The sequence below is a fragment of the Gossypium arboreum genome, chromosome 4 (genome assembly GCF_025698485.1).
Source record: "Gossypium arboreum isolate Shixiya-1 chromosome 4, ASM2569848v2, whole genome shotgun sequence".
In the NCBI taxonomy this organism is placed as follows: domain Eukaryota; kingdom Viridiplantae; phylum Streptophyta; class Magnoliopsida; order Malvales; family Malvaceae; genus Gossypium; species Gossypium arboreum.
Genome location: NC_069073.1, coordinates 109,324,717 through 109,347,860, shown reverse-complemented (window position 1 = coordinate 109,347,860; position 23,144 = coordinate 109,324,717). Strand labels below are relative to the sequence as shown.

The 23,144-nt window shown below is 37.9% G+C and overlaps 1 non-coding gene across 1 annotated transcript; it reads left to right on the top strand.

Moving 5' to 3' along the window:
• Positions 1-20,616: 20,616 nt before the first annotated feature.
• On the top strand, positions 20,617-20,723 carry LOC128292069 (small nucleolar RNA R71). Its single transcript, XR_008282054.1, has one exon. It is a non-coding gene; the product is annotated as a small nucleolar RNA R71 (small nucleolar RNA).
• Positions 20,724-23,144: the final 2,421 nt, after the last annotated feature.

Sequence of the window (23,144 nt, the reverse complement as noted above, 5' to 3'; positions counted from 1 at the left end):
AAATAATAATACTATATATAAATATATATATATGTATATAATAGAAATACACATTACTATATAATAATAATAATAATAATAATAATAATAAATATAGAAATACAAAAAGCAAATATAATAAAAATATTAAATTAAAGTAATAAAAACAATACTATATATAAATATATATATACTTAAAATATACACTAATATATAATAATAATAGTAATAGCAAAAATAATGAAAATATGAGTAATATTAATAATATATTAGAATACAAAAGTAAAGTAATAACAATAGGGTGATAATAATAATAATAATAATAATACAAACAATAATACATATATATATATAATAATAGTAGTCAAAAATAAAAATAATAGAAGTAACAATAATGATAGTAATAATATAAATAAATATGGAGAGGGTATATATAATATAATAATAATATAAATAATAATATATACATGAGAAATAATAATAATAATATAAATAATAGTAAAAATAATAAAATAAAAAAATAAAACAAAACTCTCAACTCTCTCCCTCTTTCCCTCTTTCCTACCATGGTCCTGGTTAAGTACCAGTCTTGACCCAAGCACCATCCACCGCCTTTGTTGTTGTCATGGCCACCGTCTTGTGATGGCGAATTTAAAAATGTATTATTTTTGTTTTCTTTTTATTTTATATCTAAATATATGTATACTATTTTTGAAAGAAAAGAAAAAAAGAAAAAAAGTTTATATGTACAAAAAAAGTGAAAATAAAAAGGAAAAAAGAAATAAAAACCTTAACGCGTTTGAATCTTTTCTTTTTCAATACTCGCTTTTTTTATTTCAGATTTGCTTGCAAACCTTTTGCTTTTACATTCTTCTCCTTTTTTTTATGAAAAAAACCTTTCAAAAATACAATTCTTTCCTCCTCTTTTTTTTTTTTACAATGATTTTAGTATGGCCTTTTTATAGCCATCTTACATACATTTCTTATCATTCTATGTCTCTTCTCCATTTGATGGTGTAGGTGCAAGTGGAGGACAAGGTGGTGGAGTAGGTGCAAGTGGGAGGCAAGGTGGTGGAGTAGGTGCAAGTGGGAAGCAAGATGACTAGGGTTTTTTTTTTTTAGGTTGTATTGGGCTAGGGTTTTTATTATTTGGGCTTAGTTTTGGGTCTGATTTTGTAATTGGGTTTATGAATTGGGTAGGATTTAGGTTTGATTTTAATTTGTTGGGCCGGGCAAATTTGGGCCTCTACAATTTTCATATATCAAATCAAAGGTGTGGTCTTGACATGCATAATCGAAGAAAAGTTTTAGAATAACAAATCAATGTTGACACACTCATAACCAATAAAATCAGTGAGCAAGAAAGATATATGCTCTAAAAGGCTCAAAGTCTCACGGAAATTATAGGTATTTGATGTCAATCCTGTGAATTCAAAACTTCAAGATAATACCTCAATTCAGGGAAACAACCTAGCAATTTTACTTCTCAAAAGTCAACTTATCATGCTTGATTCTTTAATGTCTTACAGTTTAAAGAATCAATGCATAGTTACCTATGATTTAATTTAAAACATATCAATAAAAAATCATAAGTCAATCAAGATTCATTCTAATAGTAATATGAGGAACTTTTTTTGAGAACAAGATAAAAATTCAGGGATTTTTTCTGATAGTCACATAAATGACCTCCCCACACTTAAGATTTACATTGTCCTCAATGTACAGAGATATATAATAGCAATCTAAGCATAATATCAGAAGAGAGTAAGAGAATCGAAACTGCCCTGAATTTGGATGTAATCCTTGAAAGAGCGGAAACAGGTTTAGAGGCATTGAAAGTGATGGGTATGTGACATGTAGGTAGAGGTGAAGGTGGTGGTAGAGGTTGGGTTCCACAATCACAGTGCCCAGCGATGAGGTTATCGTGGTGGTCGGTGTCGTGGTGGCTGTGGTCGTGGTCGAGCAGGACATCGCAGTCGTGGATGATTGTTTGTTTATGCCTTAGTAGTACCCATCGACTGAACCTCTTGAAATTGCGATGCCGTTAATAATATTTAAGGGATTTATATGTATATGGTTATTATTGTTAGTAATAATGAAAGAACTAGATAAAATAATATTCAAATTATACTAATAAAAGTCTTGTAAGTAATTGATAACGAAAGTGCAAAAGAAATGTCAAAATAAAGATAAAATGAAAAGAAAAGCAATTTGAAAATTAGTTGGACTTAATAGTCCTCGTCGACAGCTGGATCGTGAGGTGGTGGTGCTGGAGGTGGTCAGAAACTTCCCACAATGAAGCAGTCACATGAACTGGTCGATGACTCAGTGGTGGCTGTGAAGGTGGGTCTTCCTGAATTGCAGGGATATCATCAGAAATATCCTTGGCTTCATACTTATCGGTAGCTTGTGCAAGTCGGTACTGAGGAGGCTCGAACCCATGACGACGCTCAATCATTCGCATATGGAGCATACTTTGGATGCCCTATGTGGACATCTGGCCAATTATTGTGAGCGATGAAGACTATGTCACTGTATTCAGGAGCCCAAAATATCACGCTAGAAGAGTCACATATGGGTCGATGCTGATGACTTCTTTTCAGTGTCGTTCTGTCTGGTGGCGAAAGGCAATGGCAACAAAGTAAGTGAGATAAAAAATATGCCCATGGCTAATGCTCCACAGGAAGTATGCGTCATGAGTGTTGACGAATCCAGTGCTCTCTCGCCTCCTCGTCAATGTGTGTGCCAAAAAGGCGCGGAGATAGCGTAAAGCTAGAGCTAGAGTGGATGCCTTTGAACGGCTAAGATCATAAATGCCAGTAGCAGGGTGGAGGTCGACCCAACACGATGAAGGTGAACGATGTATGTGGCGGTGGAGGTGGGGGAAATGGTAGGTCTCCATAAAGTCATCAGTATAGAGTCCCAAGGCAGCTCCAAATTCGGGGACACTCAACTGTCATACTAGACCGCCAAGGCGGAATTGAACTGTTCCTGGGTCGTCGTATTCCGCTATCACTGTCTATAACTAGAAAGTTAAGCCGAGTTCTAAGGTGAATTCCAAATATTTTGGCTCGATGATAGCAAAAAATCGGTCCCACAGAGTTGTGGGGAAGAGGTCCCATACCAAATCGGCTAGGTGGACCTTCTCTAGTGTGGCCCAATCGATGCAACACCCCACACCAAGTGGTCGGGCACGTAGAATTTGAAATAGTTCTTCTTAGGACCTTGGTGGGAATTGGACGAATGGGTGTCGTATCTCGGTGGCGGGACTCAAGGAAGATGTCGCTCCTTTCTATTTTTTTAAGGCGGGAACCGCGACTTTCTTGCCTTTTGTGTTCGTCATGATGCCTACAAATAAAAGACTAAGTTATCCATAAAATAATCCCCACACTTGCAAGTCAAAAATTTGAGTAGTCCAAAATAATAAATTGGTTGAAAAATAGCATGGACAAATACTCAAGCATGCCAAAACCAAATAGTGACACTGCATAGGAATCAAAGGACCAAAGGAATAATGATAAATCTTAGTGAGAAAATAGTATTGAAAAATAAACAAATCTCAACTAAAAGACAAATCAAGTTATTAGCAATAGAAATACGAGAAATTGTGATAAAAAATGCCTAGGAACTGACATAGACAACTTATGTTAGACATGAAAGCAGTAAATAGATGAAGAAACAATGAAACAGAGCTGCAAGTGAGATAATAATACGAAATATGGTGTGGTAGACCAAGAAGAAATGAAATCCATGGAAACACAAAAGACCAAGAATGAGTGAATGTAGTATTATGCATAGGTCAAGCACTATTAGTAGAAAAATCACAAATCACTAAACAAAAATAAGAATCACAAGCATGAATATCATTAGCAGTGTAAAGAATAACAAAAAATAGTCAAATGAAACAAGAAATAAAATAAAGATAGTAAAAGAAATGAAGATAATGGAGAGAAAAGGATAGACAAACGTAGTGGTGCTTGGTGGTGCTCGGTGTTCGCTCGGAGTGGCGCATGATGAGAGGCGGAAGGGGTGAGGGAGAAGGGGAAAGGAGAGGAGGAGGTGGCTGGCGACAGTACATGGTGGTCAGAGAGGGAGGGGGAAGAGAGGGAAAAAGGAAGAAGGATAAGGGGGGCTTGTTGAAGAAGATGATGAATAGTGAAGGGTAAAGGGAGAAATTAGGGTTAGGGGGGATTAAAAAGGGGGCCATGGCCGTGTAAGCCCCGTTTTAAGCCACATGATTGTGGCCCACGCCCTTGTGGTACGCTCTCAGCCCGTGTTTTTCGTGAAATTCGTAGTCAGGATTGCACACGGTTGCTTTGACACGCCTGTGTCACCACACGACCGCGTCGCACGGCCGTGTGTACGATCGTTCACTTATCTCACGCCCATGTTAGAATCACCACACTCGTGTGTTTATGTCGTGTGCTTATGGTTTGATGTTTCAAGTCAGTATCGCACATGGCCTGCGGACACACCCGTATGTTTATCCCGTGTGACCCACACGGCCACATCACTCGACCATGTTGTGCTCACTTCGTTTCTCCCACGCTCGTGTCTAATCCAACATGCTCGTGTCAATTAGTCAGAATTGTGCACGGCTCTTGAAAACGACCGTGACCTACACCCGTGTTCTATTCTGACTTCATTTATCGTTTCGAATTTTTGGAAAGTTTTCACACGGCCTCAAACACACCCGTGGTACGGGCCGTGTGTCTCCCACGGCCGCCTCGTACGGACGTGGTGATTTATCGTACGCCATTTTGTCCTGTTTTAGTACAGCCATAGCCACGTCCGTGTTGCTTGATCGTGGGATGTAACACCCCGAACCTGAGACCGTCGCCGGAGTCGAACACGAGGTGTTAACAGACTTCAAACCACTTATTGAGAATTTCCCAGACAAGCTGCCAATCTGTGTACTAGTCGCTTCAAAAATAATAACTTGAGTTTTACAACTCGAAAATCAGTTTTGTAATTTTTTCCTGAAACGAGACTCACATGTCCATCTACAGATTTTTTTCTATAATTTTTGGTCAAGCCAATTAGTACAGTTTATTAGTTAAAGTCTCCCATGTTATGGGGGTCGACTACACTGACATTCGTGCGTTACAACTCGAATAACTCCCTGTGAAGGGCTTCAATACTGATGCCGTTTGTTTCTATAGAAACTAGACTCAAATAGGAATTTATACATATATGGTATGACTCTTAATTATCTCTGGTTAATTTATAATTAATTTTCAAAGTCAGAACAGGGAATCCAGAAACCGTTCTGGCCCTGTTTCACGAAAACCCAAATAGCTTTTAACATACAACTCATATGACCGTTTCGTTTCTTCCATATGAAAATGGATTCATCAAGGTTCATTTACATAATTTATTCACTATTTAATTCCATTCCTACTATTTTTAGTGATTTTTCACATCTACGTCACTGTTGCTGCCAGCATCTATTTCTAGGGTAGACTTTCTCTAACACATAGTTTCTATGATTCAACCACCCCTTTTTCATATATAGTCCAAAATATAATCATGATGACCCATTCTAATGGCTGGTCATTGCCAAACATTTCCGTGCTTCTTAATGAGCATATACATACCAAATGATTATAACATTATGCTCAAAACATTTATACGCCATTTTCGCATGGCTATTCAAAATTTTACATACCAAGTTCAAACAAAACATAATAGCCTATACATGCCGTAATGTACTCCAAGACCAACTACGAAGAAAATACCAAAAGTTGTTAGCCGGTGTGATGACTTCGATGACGGTCCCGAATACGCAAAAAGTCGAGTCCAAGAAATCTAAAATAGGTGACAAGCAAACACCGAATGAGTATATAACTCGAGAAGTCATAAGCAATGCACTAACAACCATTAATAACATTATCGCAAGAGGAAACAAAATGGAGCGAGGCTAATTACTCCATTCAAACCGAACTATACCATAGTTCCTTAGACCTTCGATTCAATCATACATCTACATGACCTTTCACTCATTCCGCGATAATTCTTATGTACGTGACTTCAATTTACATTGTCACATAGGTTCAAACTTACCAAGCTCAACTCCAAATATAAACATAGCACCTATTAGCCATGAACTCAAGGTACTTACCCGACCATTGTCCGTGGTCAACTCAATAATGTCGCACACTCGGTGTCAATAGTGATTCAAAAGCATATAGTGAGTCCGCACACTCGGTGCTATATAATCAACTCGCACACTTAGTGCTATATGATCAAACTCGCACACTTAGTGCTGTACAAATTTTAAACCCGCACACTTAGTGCCATTCTCATGATCACAAATGTTTATACCCGCACACTTAGTGCCGAAATCAACAACTCAATACTTCTCACCTCTTTTCTTTTCATTCAATACTTTCATCACCACATACATACATGTATATAAATTTATCATTCCTTTCGGCATAATTACATAGACATTATGTCTATTTAAATCAATACAAAATATATGCTTAGTGACCTACCTTGTGTTGGGTAAAACAGTCCAAGTCGGCTACTCGATGACCTTCGTCTTTCCCTTGCTTGATTCTCCTTCTTTAACTCCTTGAGCTTAATCAATAAATCAACTAGTTTAACCATCTCGCTAAACATTCGTAATTCAATTACACATGCATATGTATGTTTGTATATTCGGCAACCATCCTCATTTATTACCCATTTAGTCAATTATCTAAGCCAAGATAAGGCTTCAATACGGTTGCCTCTAACCGAATACATGCACACCAATCTACTTCATTTGGCCGAATATGCATGTCTATGTTGAGGCCAATTTTACACTTAATACCACACAAAAAAAACAGCATACATTTTACTAACTAACGCATTACATATTGTAGCTCAATACACATCTCTCATTTACTACATAACCAAACATCATCACAAGCAAATATACACCTTGAAATAGTATATATGTCATACCAATTCATCATGTGCAAACACATATTCATGTAGGTGCAAGGGCCGAATCTCAAGTTGTTTATATCCAAATATAAACACATATCCAAAGCTCAAATCTTACCTACCATGCAACATGCATGAATCATACTTATGGATATACCATGACCGAATACATCACAACACCATAATTTTGGTCATGATTAAGCAAAGAACTTAATGTCTTACTCAAAATACTAAAAAGAAAGTCCAAGAGCCATCAATCCCCATCACATATACCATTAACAAGCTTCATATTTAACATGCAATGGCATTAACACAAAATCCACCTTGGCCAAATACCATCCCCATGATATAACAAAGATTTGAACCATGGGCTAATAAGAACATCAAGCTAGTAACTAAAACATGCATGAATCTCATGGCACAACCTCAAACATACCTTAATCTTGATGCAAGTATAGCCAAACCCCTTCCTAATCCTCTTCCAAACCAAACATGAAGCAAAAATTCCCTCTTCTTCCTTAGGATTTTCGGTCAAGAGAGAATGAAAGGATGATCAATTTTTTTCTTTTCTTTTCTTCAATACACGGCAATAGGGGTTCACTCACACACATTTTTTTTTCATTCTTTATTACCCATGCTTATTTGTTTATTTCTTTTCTCCCTAATGCACCAACAAAACATGTCTATGACATGTTTTGCCCATCCTCATTGTCATGGCTGGCCACCTCTTATAAAAGAGGGATATTTGACATGCAAGGCCATTGTTTTGCATGCATGCTTTAATTAGTCATTACACATTCCCCATCATACTTCCAAAGTTTTCTACTAGGTCCTTTCTAGTGAAATTCACATTTATAACTCTAAATCAAAACATCAAAATGTCACACATGAGTTAACACATATTATAGGCAATAAAATAAATATTAAATTATTTTTATGCCTCGGTTTTGTGGTCCCGAAACCACATTCCGACTAGGGTCGTTTTAAGGTGTCACAACTCTCCCCACTTAAGAAATTTTCGTCCCGAAAATCTTACCGTAAATAGATTTGGGTATCGCTCTTTCATAGAGTTCTCGGGTTCCCAAGTAGCTTCTTCTATCCCGTGTTTGAGCCATAACACCTTCACCAGCGGAACCCTTTTGTTTCGCAACTCCTTCACTTCACGAGCTAGGATACGAATCGGTTCTTCTTCATAACTCATATCGGCTTGAATTTCAACCTCTGATGGACTAATTACGTGCGACGGATCGGATCTATAGCGTCGAAGCATCGAAACATGAAAGACGTCGTGAATCTTTTCAAGTTCAGGGGGCAAAATCAGACGATACGCAACTGGACCGACTCGTTCGGATATCTCATATGGCCCGATGAACCTCGGACTCAATTTGCCCTTGTGCCCAAATCTGAGTATCTTTTTCCAAGGCGAAACTTTAAGAAACACTTTATCTCCCACGATACTCAATGTCTTTTCGTTTGATTCGCGTCGACTTCGACGATCGGAGGCTATCTTGATTTTCATGGATTACTCTTACTTTCTTCAAAGATCTTTAATCAAATCCACTCGAAAATTTTGCTCTCACCGAGCTCGGTCCAAAACAATGGTGTACGGCATTTACGCCTCGCATAAGGCCTCGTAAGGCGCCATCTTAATACTTGATTGAAAACTATTGTTGTGCGAATTCAATCAAAGGTAAATATCGTTCCCATGAACCACTCGAACTCGAGGATGCAACATCTCAACATATCCTCAAGCATCTGAATTATTCGCTCGGATTGACCATCGGTTTGGGGGTGAAAGGCGGTCTTGAAATGCAACTTGGTACCCAAAGCTTCTTGCAATTTCTTCCAAAATCGCGAGGTGAACCTCGGATCTCTATCCGACACAATGTAAATCGGTACCCGTGTAATCTCACAATCGAAAGCGTACAATTCAGCTAGTTTATCCAATGAAAATCCGACGCATAGGATAAAGTGAGCCGACTTAGTCGGTCTATCAACAACAACCCAAATCGCATCCTTCTTACTAGTCGACAATGGCGGCCGGACACAAAGTCCATTGTGACTCGATCCCATTTCCACTCGGGTATCATGATCGGTTGAAGTAACCTCAAGGCACTTGATGTTCCGCTTTCACTTGTTGACATATTAAACATCTCAAAACAAAGTCGGAGATGTCTCGTTTCATACCATGCCACCAAAACCAACATTTCAAATCGTTGTACATCTTCATACTCCCGGGTGAATTGACATTCGGCTACAATGAGCTTCGTTCGTAATCATCGAAATGAGTTCTCAATTTCTTGGAACACACAAACGATTTCGAACCTCAAACAATCGTCATCATCAATTTGAAACTCCGATTCCTTGTTCGAACACACTCAGCCGTTTGCAACCAACTCATCGTCAACTTTACGAGCTTCGCGAATTTGATGAGTCAATAATGGTTTGGCCTTTAATTGGCTATTAACACATTGTCGGGTAGGATAGACAAGTGTACATTCATTGCTCGTAAAGTAAACAAAGATTTCCGGCTTAGGGCGTCCGCAACCACATTAGCCTTTCCGGGTGATAATCAATGACCAGCTCATAATCTTTCAACAACTCAAGCCAACGTCTTTGTCTCGATTTAAGTCTCTTTGGGTCATCAAATATTTGAGACTTTTGTGATCCAAAAATACATGGCACTTCTCACCAAATAAGTAATGTCGCCATATTTTCAAAGCGAATACGATGGCAGCTAATTCGAGATCATGGGTCGGATAATTTTTCTCATGTGGCTTTAATTGTCTCGACGCATAGGCCACAACTCGACCTTCTTGCATCAATACGCAACCTAACCCAAGTAGGGAGGCATCACTATAGATGACAAACTCTTTGTCAGATTCGGGCTGTACTAGTACTAGAGCTTCCGTCAAATGAGTTTTCAATTGGTCTAAACTTTTCTGACACTTTTCCGTCCATTCAAACTTGACATCTTTCTGAAGCAGTTTCGTCATGGGTGTGGCTATCATTGAGAATCCTTTTACAAACTGTCGGTAGTAACCGGCAAGTCCCAAAAAGCTCCGAACCTCAGTAATATTTCTTGGAGGCTTCCAGTTAAGTATGGCTGAAATTTTGCTCGGGTCGACTCGAATACCCGATGCGGATACCACATGACCTAAGAAGCTAACCTCTCTTAACCAGAACTCACACTTGCTGAACTTAGCATATAACTGTTTATCCCATAAAATTTGCAACACTAATCTCAGGTGCTCCACATGTTCGGTCTCATTTCTTGAATAGACCAAGATGTCGTCAATGAACACAACTACGAACCGATCCAAATACGATCAAGATCCGATTCATCAAATCCATAAATACCGCAGGGCATTAGTGAGCCCAAGCGGCATCACTAAGAACTCGTAGTGACCATATCTCGCTCAAGGCGCTTTTGGGTATGTCCGAATCCGAATTCATGAATCGATAATAGCCCGATCTCAAATCTATTTTTGAGAACATGAGGCTCCTTCAGTTGATCGAACAAATCATCGATCGCAGTAATGGATATTTGTTCTTTATTGTCACTTTATTAAGCTGACGATAGTCGATGCACAACCTCAAGGTTCCGTCCTTCTTTTTCACAAACAACACTGGTGCACCCCAAGGTGAAAAACTTGGTCGAGCGAAACCTCTATCCGTCAACTCTTGCAACTGAGCTTTCAACTCCTTCAACTCGGTTGGTGACATACGATACGGAGCTATCGAAATTGGCGTAGTCCGGTACAAGCTCAATACCAAACTCTACTTCCGAGCAGTGGTAAACCCGTAATTCTTCGGAAAAACATCCGGGTATTCGCAAACCACCAGCACCGATTCGGGTTTCTTTTCCAATTCCTTATCATCAAGTACATACGCAAGGTATGCTTCTCACCCCTTTCTTACATGTTTCTAGGCAACATTGTTGATATTACAGCTGGCAACCCCTTTAAGTCCGTAGACTTAACTCGGATTATCTCGTTATTCGCGCACCTCAAATCAATAGTCTTGCTTTTGCAATTCACAACCGCATCATGCACGGTCAACCAATCCAAACCAAGAATAACATCAAATTCATCAAACGGCAAAAGCATCAGGTCTGCCGGAAAGCAGGACCCTCGGATTACTAGGGGACATTTCTTGCACACTTTGTCGACAAGCACGTAACGACCCAAGGGATTTGACACCCGAATTACGAACTCAGTAGACTCAATAGGTAAAGTCTTACTGGATGCTAAGGTTTCGCATATATAAGAATGAGTACAACCAGGATCAATCAAAGCAATCACATTAGTATCAAAAAGAGTGAAAGTACCAGTGATAACATCAGGGGAGAATGCTTCCTCTCGTGCACGGATGGCATATGCCCTAGCAGAAGTATGGGTCTCGGATCGAACAGTAGTGTCGGTGGCCCCTCTCGACTACCACCCCTACCTCCTGAAATTCTTGGTGGTCTACCTCTAGTTGTCATTCCACTAGGTCTTGCACCTTGCATCCTATTCTTCTCATCAAGCTCGTGCAATCTCTAATGAAGTGGTCCTTGAATCGCATCCATAACAAGCCCTATTGGTAGACTTACCTAACATTCACCTATGTGTCTTCTCCCACATTGGGGGCATTCAGTTTCTCTTGACGGTTATTGCCCACACTAGCTACAAGTAGCTCGAGTCCGTCAATGGTCGTGCTCTAATGGAAATTCCTTGATTGTCCTCGATTTATTGGTGTCCTCCACGAACTTCTTTACAGGTAGAGAACGGAGCTTTACCGTCGATCTTTGCGATAGTCTCTAGCTTCAAATTCAGCCTTCTTCTTCTTCTTTCCAAGTTCCTCCGCCTTGCGAGCTCATTCAACTAGTGTTACGAATTCTTTTATCTCCAAAATACCCACTAGGAGCTTTAGATCTTCATTCAATCCTTCTTCAAACCTCTTGCACATAGCAACCTCATCAGCCACACACTCCGGGCATACCGATCGAGTCTTACGAACTCATGTTCGATTCAGATCTTGTCATACTGGCCTTGCTTGAGTTCCAAGAATTCCTTACGCTTTTGATCGATGAACCGTTGACTAATATATTTCTTTCAAACTCCGTTTGAAAGAAATCCCAAGTAACTCGTTCGTTTGGAACTATGGAAATCAAGGTCCTCCACCAATAGTAGGTGGGTCTCGCAACAAGGATATAGCACACTTTAGACATTCATCGGTGTGCATGACAGTTCATCAAACACCGAATGGTGTTATCAAGCGAACTTCGGCCTTCGGCATCATCAAGAACTATGGCCTTGAACTCCCGAGCCCCGCTTCCTAATCAAGTCTACAGGTGGCTTACTCAGCCTCATAGGATCGATGAATCGATGGCATTACGGGCTCTTGGGGTGGATTATTGAAATTGGAATTGTTGGACAGCCGGATTGGTTCGGGCATATTGCGCGACCCACTCATTCATCATGGTAAAGAAGGCTTGTCTAGCCCCTCACCCCGATTATTCGCAGATGACCGAGGTTCAACAGTGGCGTCCCTTGTGCAGGAGCAGCCGCTACACTTTCAACGTCATCCGCCAAGGTTCTCTCTACACGGGATCCATTTACTAATCAAAACAATAATTTTAACCGTCAGAAGTCATCACACATTTAAACATTAACATTAAGGCATGTATAGCTAGACTCATACGTGCTATGGTAGTCCTAGAACCGACTAAACCATAGCTCTGATACCAATAAAATTGTAACATCCCGAACCCGAGACCGTCGCCGGAGTCGAACACGAGGTGTTAACAGACTTCAAACCACTTATTGAGAATTTCCCAGACAAGCTGCCAATCTGTGTACTAGTCGCTTCAAAAATCATAACTTGAGTTTTACAACTCGAAAATCAGTTTCGTAATTTTTCCCTGAAACTAGACTCACATGTCCATCTACAGATTTTTTTCTATAATTTTTGGTCAATCCAATTAGTACAGTTTATTAGTTAAAGTCTCCCATGTTACGGGGGTCGACTACACTGACATTCGTGCATTACAACTCGAATAACTCCCTGTGCAGGGCTTCAATACTGATATCATTTGTTTCTATAGAAACTAGACTCAAAGAGGAATTTATACATATATGGTATGACTCCTAATTATCTCTGGTTAATTTATAATTAATTTTCAAAGTCGGAACAGGAAATCAAGAAACCGTTCTGGCCCTGTTTCACGAAAACCCAAATATCTTTTAACATACAACTCATATGACCGTTTTGTTTCTTCCATATGAAAATGGATTCATCAAGGTTCATTTACATAATTTATTCACTATTTAATTCCATTCCTACTATTTTTAGTGATTTTTCACATCTACATCACTGTTGCTGCCAGCATCTATTTCTAGGGTAGACTTTCTCTAACACATAGTTTCTATGATTCAACCACCCCTTTTTCATATATAGTCCAAAATATAATCATGATGACCCATTCTAATGGCTGGTCATTGCCAAACATTTCCGTGCTTCTTAATGAGCATATACATACCAAATGATTATAACATTATGCTCAAAACATTTATACGCCATTTTCGCATGGCTATTCAAAATTTTACATACCAAGTTCAAACAAAACATAATAGCCTATACATGCCGTAATGTACTCCAAGACCAACTACGAAGAAAATAAGTTGTTAGCCGGTGTGATGACTTCGATGATGGTCCCGAATACGCAAAAAGTCGAGTCCAAGAAACCTAAAATAGGTGACAAGCAAACACCGAATGAGTATATAACTCAGTAAGTCATAAGCAATGCACTAACAACCATTAATAACATTATCGCAAGAGGAAACAAAATGGAACGAGGCTAATTACTCCATTCAAACCGAACTATACCATAGTTCCTTAGACCTTTTGATTCAATCATACATCTACATGACCTTTCACTCATTCCGCGATAATTCTTATGTACGTGACTTCAATTTACATTGTCACATAGGTTCAAACTTACCAAGCTCAACTCCAAATATAAACATAGCGCCTATTAGCCATGAACTCAAGGTACTTACCCGACCCGCTGTCCGTGGTCAACTCAATAATGTCGCACACTCGGTGTCAATAGTGATTCAAAAGCATATAGTGAGTCCGCACACTCGATGCTATATAATCAACTCGCACACTTAGTGCTATATGATCAAACTCGCACTTAGTGCTGTACAAATTTTAAACCCGCACACTTAGTGCCATTCTCATGATCACAAATGTTTATACCCGCACACTTAGTGCCGAAATCAACAACTCAATACTTCTCACCTCTTTTCTTTTCATTCAATACTTTCATCACCACATACATACATGTATATAAATTTATCATTCCTTTCGGCATAATTACATAGACATTATGTCTATTTAAATCAATACAAAATATATGCTTAGTGACCTACCTTGTGTTGGGTAAAACAGTCCAAGTCGGCTACTCGATGACCTTCGTCTTTCCCTTGCTTGATTCTCCTTCTTTAACTCCTTGAGCTTAATCAATAAATCAACTAGTTTAACCATCTTGCTAAACATTCATTAATTCAATTACACATGCATATGTATGTTTGTATATTCGACAACCATCCTCACTTATTACCCATTTAGTCAATTATCTAAGCCAAGATAAGGCTTCAATATGGTTGCCTCTAACCGAATACATGCACACCAATCTACTTCATTTGGCGAATATGCATGTCTATGTTGAGGCCAATTTTACACTTAATACCACACAAAAAAACAGCATACATTTTACTAACTAACGATTACATATTGTAGCTCAATACACATCTCTCATTTACTACATAACCAAAACATCATCACAAGCAAATATACACCTTGAAATAGTATATATGTCATACCAATTCATCATGTGCAAACACATATTCATGTAGGTGCAAGGGCTGAATCTCAAGTTGTTTATATCCAAATATAAACACATATCCAAAGCTCAAATCTTACCTACCATGCAACATGCATGAATCATACTTATGGATATACCATGACCGAATACATCACAACACCATAATTTTGGTCATGATTAAGCAAAGAACTTAATGTCTTACTCAAAATACTAAAAAGAAAGTCCAAGAGCCATCAATCCCCATCACATATACCATTAACAAGCTTCATATTTAACATGCAATGGCATTAACACAAAATCCACCTTGGCCAAATACCATCCCCATGATATAACAAAGATTTGAACCATGGGGTAATAAGAACATCAAGCTAGTAACTAAAAACATGCATGAATCTCATGGCACAACCTCAAACATACCTTAATCTTGATGCAAGTATAGCCAAACCCTTCCTAATCCTCTTCCAAACCAAACATGAAGCAAAAATTCCCTCTTCTTCCTTAGGATTTTTGGTCAAGAGAGAATGAAAGGATGATCAATTTTTTTCTTTTCTTTTCTTCAATACACGGTAATAGGGGTTCACTCACACACATTTTTTTTTCATTCTTTATTACCCATGCTTATTTGTTTATTTCTTTTCTCCCTAATGCACCAACAAAACATGTCTATGACATGTTTTGCCCATCCTCATTGTCATGGCGGCCACCTCTTATAAAAGAGGGATATTTGACATGCAAGGCCATTGTTTTGCATGCATGCTTTAATTAGTCATTACACATTCCCCCATCATACTTCCAAAGTTTTCTACTAGGTCCTTTCTAGTGAAATTCACATTTATAACTCTAAATCAAAACATCAAAAATGTCACACATGAGTTAACACATATTATAGGCAATAAAATAAATATTAAATTATTTTTATGCCTCGGTTTTGTGGTCCCGAAACCACATTCCGACTAGGGTCATTTTAAGGTTGTCACATGGGAAGCCCACGGTCGAAAGTACGCCCGTGTGCTAGGCCGTGTGTGTTGAAAATACCTGCAGTCAGATTATAAAGCAAAAAGGGAAAACAAACTAAGTTATTTGGTGGGGTTAGTGCTCGGGTTGCCTCCCGAAAAGCACTTATTTAGAGTCTAAGCTCGACTTTACCTGGTAGGTATGTTTATTCAGGTTCGCGGAGCTGTAGCTCCTTTCCCTTGTCTTTGAAATCCTCACCGTTATAAAGTTTAAATTGATGTCCATTTACCTTGAAAGTGCTTTAAGTTGGGTGACTTACCTCTACTGTGCCATATGGAAAGAAATTTTAGACTACGAAAGGACCTGACCATCATGATTTAAGCTACCCAGGGAACAATTTGAGCCTTGATTTGTATAACAAGACACGATCTCCAGCTTCAATTTGCTTGTTTTGCTTTAAACAAGCATCATGGCGACACTTTGTTGCTTCATTGTTTATTCGTAAATTCTCATAGGCATTAGCTCGCCATTCATCTAAGTCATTCAGCTACATCAATCTCCTTTCACTTGCGAGTTTGGGATCAAAGTTTAGAAATTTTATAGCCCAGAATGCTTTATGTTCCAATCCAAACGGTAAATGACAACTCTTCCCATAAACAAGTCTGTAAGGGGATGTTCTTATGGGTGTCTTAAAAACGGTTCTATAGGGCCATAAAGCATCATCTATTTTCTTTGCCCAATCCTTCCTATTTGACTCTACAGTTTTTTCTAGAATGCGTTTAAGTTCTCGGTTAGCGACTTCGACTTGTCCACTAGTTTGAGGATGGTAAGGGGTAGATGTTTTGTGATAAACTCCATATTTCTTAACGGTTTTATCAAATTGAGTATTACAGAAATGAGTGCCCCAATCGCTGATGATTACTCTAGGTTTTCCAAATCAAGAGAAAATTTTCTTAAGGAACTTCACCACTACTCTAGCATCATTAGTAGGTAAGGCTTGGGCTTCCACCCATTTAGACATATAATCAACGACTACAAATATGTATTTATTCCCAAATGAGCTAGGGAATGGACCCATGAAATTAATACCCCATGCATCAAAGATTTCACATGAGAGCATGTATGTTTGGGGCATTTCGTCACGTTTAGAGATATTACCTGTTCGTTGGCATTTATCGCAAGTAGCAACATACCTGTTGGAGTCTTTGAATAGTGTGGGCTAGTCAAAACCTGATTCGAGTGTTTTATGTGCGGTCCTAATTCCACTGTAATGTCCCCCAGTTGGTCCTGAGTAGCAATGCTCCAAAATTTTAATCGCTTCTGTCTCTGTAACGCATCTTCGAATGACTTGATCTGCACATATACGAAAAAGAAAAGGTTCTTCCCAAAAATAATTTTTCACATCAGTAAAGAATCGTTTCTTTTGCTGATGTGTCAACCTTTTTGGTATAATGTTAGCGGCTAAATAATTCGCAATATCTACAAACCAAGGTTCTTCCGAGTCAGAGATAGCAAAAAGTTGTTGTTTAGGGAATGAGTAATTTATCTCCTGTTCGTTCAGTTCATTGAGATGTGGGTTTTCTAATCTGGATAGATGATCTGCTGCAAGATTTTCTGCTTCTTTCTTATCTTGAATTTCTAAATCAAATTCCTGCAACAATAAAATCCAACTTATTAGTCGAGGTTTTGCATCTGTTTTAGTAAGGAGGTATCGAAGAGCTAAGTGGTCAGTGTAAACGACAACTTTAGATAATATTAAATATGGTCTAAATTTATTGAATGCAAAAACCACAACCAATAATTCTTTCTCGATCGTCGTATAATTTTCTTGTGCAGCTATCAATGTTTTGCTAGCATAATAAATTGGTTGAAAGTGTTTGTCTTTCCGCTGTCCAAGAACCGCTCCTATTGCAAAATCACTCGCATCACACATTAGTTCAAAGGTAAATTCCAATCAGGTGCAACTACAATTGGAGCGTTAATTAATTTATCCTTAAGAGTATTGAACGCTTCTAAACAATCCTGACTGAAATTGAAAGGTACATCTTTCTCTAGAAAATTCATTAAAGGCTTGGCTATTTTTGAAAGGTCTTTAATAAATCGTCTATAAAATCCAGCATGACCTAAAAAACTACGAATAGCCTTAACTGAATTAAGGAAAGGTAGTTTCTCAATAGTTTCAACCTTTGCTTTATCAACCTTGATTCCCTTGCTAGAAATTTTGTGGCCTAACATAATCCCTTCACGAACCATGAAATGACATTTTTTCTAATTCAGTACAAGATTTGTTTCCTCACATCTAATCAAAACTCGTTTTAAATTTTTAAGGCAGAGATGGAAAGAGTTACCGAATACCGAGAACTCATCCATGAATACCTTCATAATGTCTTCCACAAGTTCATCAAAAATAGCCAGCATGCATCACTGAAAAGTAGTAGGAGCATTACATAATCCAAAATGCATTCATCAATAAGCAAACGTACCGTATAGACATGTAAATGTCATTTTCTGTTGGTCCTCAGGAGCTATTGGGATTTGGAAATAACCAGAGAATCCATCTGGGAAGCAATAATACATATGTCCAGATAATCTTTCCAACATCTGATCAATGAATGGTCGGGGAAAGTGATCTTTTCTTGTGGCATCGTTCAATTTCCTATAGTCAATGCAGACTCTCCATCTCGTGACTATTCGTATGTGAATTAATTCGTTCTTCTCATTGGCCAAAACAGTCATTCCTCCTTTCTTAGGAACAACCTACATAGGACTCACCTAGGAACTGTCAGAGATAGGATAAATAATTCCAGCATCTAAAAGTTTAATTACCTCAGCTTTTACAAAGTCTTTCATGTTAGGATTCAACCGTCTTTGCACTTGCATAAAGGGTTTGAATTTATCTTCCATTAAAATTTTATAGGTGCAAAAAGAAGGGTTAATCCCTCTTATGTTAGAAATCTTCCAGGCTATGGCTCTTTTATGCTCCTTTAAAACTTTGAGTAACTCGTCTTTTTTGGTTGGCTGTAAATCTGAAGCAATAATTACTGGTAATGTGGAATTATCTCCAAGAAACGCGTATTCTAAGTGATCTTGTAATTGCTTTAATTCCAATTTAGGCAGTTCTTCAACAGAGGGTTTTAATTTTAATTCATTGTTTACCTCAATACCCTCATAGCTCTTCTGTCTCAATGAAGGTTCATTGGAATTTAGTTCATCTTTTATCTTACCTATCTCAGAATCATCATCATTTACCTCTTTTCTTGGGCAAGATACAGTTCCAACGTGTCCTTATGTATGATTTCCTGTAAAGAGTGTTGAGTAGCATGATCAATAGAGTCAATAAAAGAACATGAGTTATCCTGTTCCCTAGAAAGTCTCATAGCATCATAAATTTTAAAAATAATCGCTTTGTCACCTACTCTAAGCACAAGTTTACCATCACCTACATCAATTACAACCCTAGTAGTGGCTAAAAATGGACGACCTAAAATTAAAGGCACCTCAACATCCTCATCCATGTCAAGCACAACAAAATCAACAGAGAATATAAATTTATCTACTTTTACAAGTACGTCTTCTATAATACCCCTAGGATATTTAACAGATCTATCAGCTGGTTGAATACTCATTCTAATGGGTTTAGGTTCCCTAAGACCAAGTTGTTTGAACATTTTATATGGCATCAAATTAATGCTAGCGCCTAAATCAGCTAGTGCCTTCTCAATATTCAAACTACCAATTAAGCAGAGAATAGTAAAACTTCCTGAATTTTTCAGTTTGGTTGGCAGATTATTTTGGAGTATAGCCGAGCATTCCTCGTTGAGTTCCACTGTAGACAAATCTTCAAACTTTCTTTTATTTGTTAGAAGCTCCTTTAAAAATTTTGCATATGTAGGCATTTGCGAGATAGCTTCAACAAAAGGTAAATTAATATGTAATTGTTTAAAAAGTTCAATAAATTTACCGAATTGTGCATCCATGCGATCCTTCTTCAACTTCGCTGAGTATGGGACTGGTGGTTTATATTCCCTCAACACCAGTTTTTTATTGTCTTCGGGTTTTTCCTCCTCTCCTTTTTTTCTATCAGCTTCTGGTTGCAGCTTCTTTTCAGATTCAATAACACCTTTCCACTCTTTAATGTAACTGCTTTCACATGCTCTTTTGGATTGAGTTCGATATTGCTGGATAGGCTCCCTGGTAGTCTCTCTGAAATCATCTTAGCCAGCTGTCCTATTTGATTCTCGAGCCCTTGAATTGATGCTTGCTGATTTTTAAGTGTAGTTTCAATATTCTGAAGACAAGTCTCTGCTACTGAGATAAATTTTGTCATCATTTTTTCAAGGTTTGGCTTTTTCTCTGGCTGGTACGGTTGTTGTTGGAAGCCTGGAGGGGGTGGTGGTCTTTGATTTCCTTGGCCTCCCCATGAGAAATTTGGGTGGTTCTTCCAACCTGCATTATAAGTGTTACTATAAGGATTATTTTGGGGTCGAAGATTATTACCCATATAGTTTATTTGCTCATTCTCTAAGTTAGGGTCATAGGATAGGTAGTCTAAATTGCTCGTTCCACCTCCACTTGCATCGCACCGCATTACTGGATGAACCTGTGAAAAGCCAAGTAAACCATCAATTTTTCTATTCAAAAGTTTTACCTGATCAGAGAGCATAATAACTGAATCGACATTAAAAACGTCAGCTGCTTTTGTTGGCTTTGTCCTTATGACTTGCCACTGATAATTATTCAGTAACATCTCTTTTATAAACTCATAAGCCTCTTCAGGTGTCTTATTATTAATAGTCCTACCAGCAGCTGCGTCAATCATCCGTCTAGTTGAAGGATTCAAACCGTTATGGAAAGTTTGAACTTGTAGCCAAAGGGGTAATCCATGGTAAGGGCACCTTCTCAATAGATCCTTGTATCTCTCCTATGCATCAGAAAGTGTTTCTAAATCAATCTGCACAAAAGAAGAAATATCATTCCTTAGTTTAGCCCTTTTAGCCGGTGGAAAATATTTTAGTAAAAATTTTTCTGTCATTTGTTCCCAAGTTGTGATTGACCCTCGTTGTAACGAGTTTAACCACTGTTTAGCTTTGTTCCTCAATAAGAATGGAAACAACCAAAGGCGAATGGCATCGTCAGAAATGCCATTGATCTTAAAAGTGTCACAGAATTCCAGAAAGTTTTCTAAATGAGTGTTTGGATCCTTGTCCTGCAAACCATCAAACTGTTTATCATTTGAATTGTGTTAGGTTTCAGTTCAAAATTATTTACAGCAACAATAGGCCTAACTATACTCGATTCAGTTCCTGTTAAAGTAGGTTTAGCATAATCATACATAGTATGAGGAGCAGGATTCTGATCTACTGAATTTGCAACAACCACAAGAGGCAATATATTATTTTGATTATCAGTCATCTCCTTGGTTGTGGTTTAAATATCGTCCTCTTGCCCTTCCTCTATGTATCGTAGGCTACGCCTTATTTCTCTTCTGTTTCTACGAGCTGTACTTTCAATCTCACTATCAAAAAGTAGAGGTCTTGACGGGTTTCTTCTAGTCATAAACTATAAAAACCTGCCAGAAGTAAATAAAATAAAATTTAGTAATTTAAGCAAAATTAAAAATAAAATTGCAATAAAAATAAAAAATGGCTAAAGTAATAAAAATTAAACGTTCCTAATATCTTAGTCCCCGGCAACAATGCCAAAAACTTGATGGTTGTTAAACTAACTAAAAATTTGACTTAAGCCAAGCGCACCTATCGAACATAAGTATAGTTATGGTGAGACTGGAAATAACATATCCACGAGGACTAAAAGTACTAGTAATTACTATCTTTTTATTATCTAGCCTAAAAATTAAGAGAATGTTTACCTAAAACTAATTATCTAATTAGCTAAGATTATAACAGAGTTAAGGTTGGAAAATACTTTTGAAAAACTGATTGAGAAGACAATACCCAAGAAAGAATCCACCTAAACTTCACTTATTACCTTTGAATAAGACAATTTATTCACTTGACTTATTCCGTAGAAATCTCTTATTTATGTTAATATCCCTTTCAAGACTAAAAACAACTGACTCTAGGTTGATTAATTGAAATCTCTTTCTAATTAAAACCTTTATAGTCGCATTAACTCGATCTATGGATTCCCATATTAAATTTGACTCTAATCTGGCAGATTTATGTCGCCCTCTCTCTAAGATTGCATGCAACTCCGCTTAACTATGAATGATCTAATCTTAAACAGGGACTTTTCCTCTACTGAATAAGCACATCAAAATCCTAAATTAATATTCTGGAATATTAAAGCAAGGATTAAAACTCACAATTAAGAATAAGAACAAATATTTATCATATAAATCAAAAATTAATAAGATTCGTCTTAGGTTTCATCTCCCTTAGGTATTTAGGGAGTTTAGTTCATGATAATAATGGAAAACATCTCAAAGTATGGAAAACAACAAAACATAAAGAAACCCAAAGAACTTCTAGGAAATTGGATGGAAATCTTCAGTCTTGATGTAGATCCTGCCTCCGAGGTGATTCCGATGGCTGTTCTTGAGTACTTCCCCGCCTTCTACTCTTCGTATCCTCTTTAATCCTCTTCTAGGGTATTTGTATAGCCTTTAGAATGATTCAAAACCCTCAAAAGTGACCTTCTCCGGGTAGAACTAGACTTGGGCTCGACGGGGACACAGCCGTGTGCCACGCCCATGTGAAGGTGCTCAGGCTGTGTGCAATCTTGACTTTGATTAATATCGACATGGCCATGACACATAGGCGTGTAGTCTACCCGTGTGTCACACACGGGCATGTGGATCACCCGTGTGGAAGTGCCTAGGCCATGTGAAACATTGATTTAGGCCTAATTTGTCTGTTTTTGGCCCATTTCTTGCTCTTTTCGCCATCTTAAGCTCTTCTGAGTATAAAATATGAATTTAAAGGATTAGGAGCATCGAATTCAATAAAACCAAGGAAAAATCATCCATAAATATGTCAAGCATGGGGTAAAAATATGTATATATTACGGTTTATCATGAATATAGATATTGATTAAGAATGAAATGAATAATGAATACCCTCTTAACAGTTCGGGTAGAGTCAGATATAGTTGGCATGCCATAGGATAGGAAGAGTTCAAAGTTACTTCAACTATGCGTCGATGAGGCACTGAGTGCCAATTACTTTGGTTATACCAATGAGACACTTGTTTGCAAATTTATTGATAGTGTTGGGCGGAACTATTTGCTTTGTATTTATCCGATGAGGCATTGGGTACCATACTGGTGTGTTAGTTGGATTTGTGTATCTGTTCGAGTTTGAGTCATGATAATAAGGGAATAAAATATAAAAATGAGATGTTATATTTGAAATGATGATGATGTGTATACCTTTGAATCCATGAG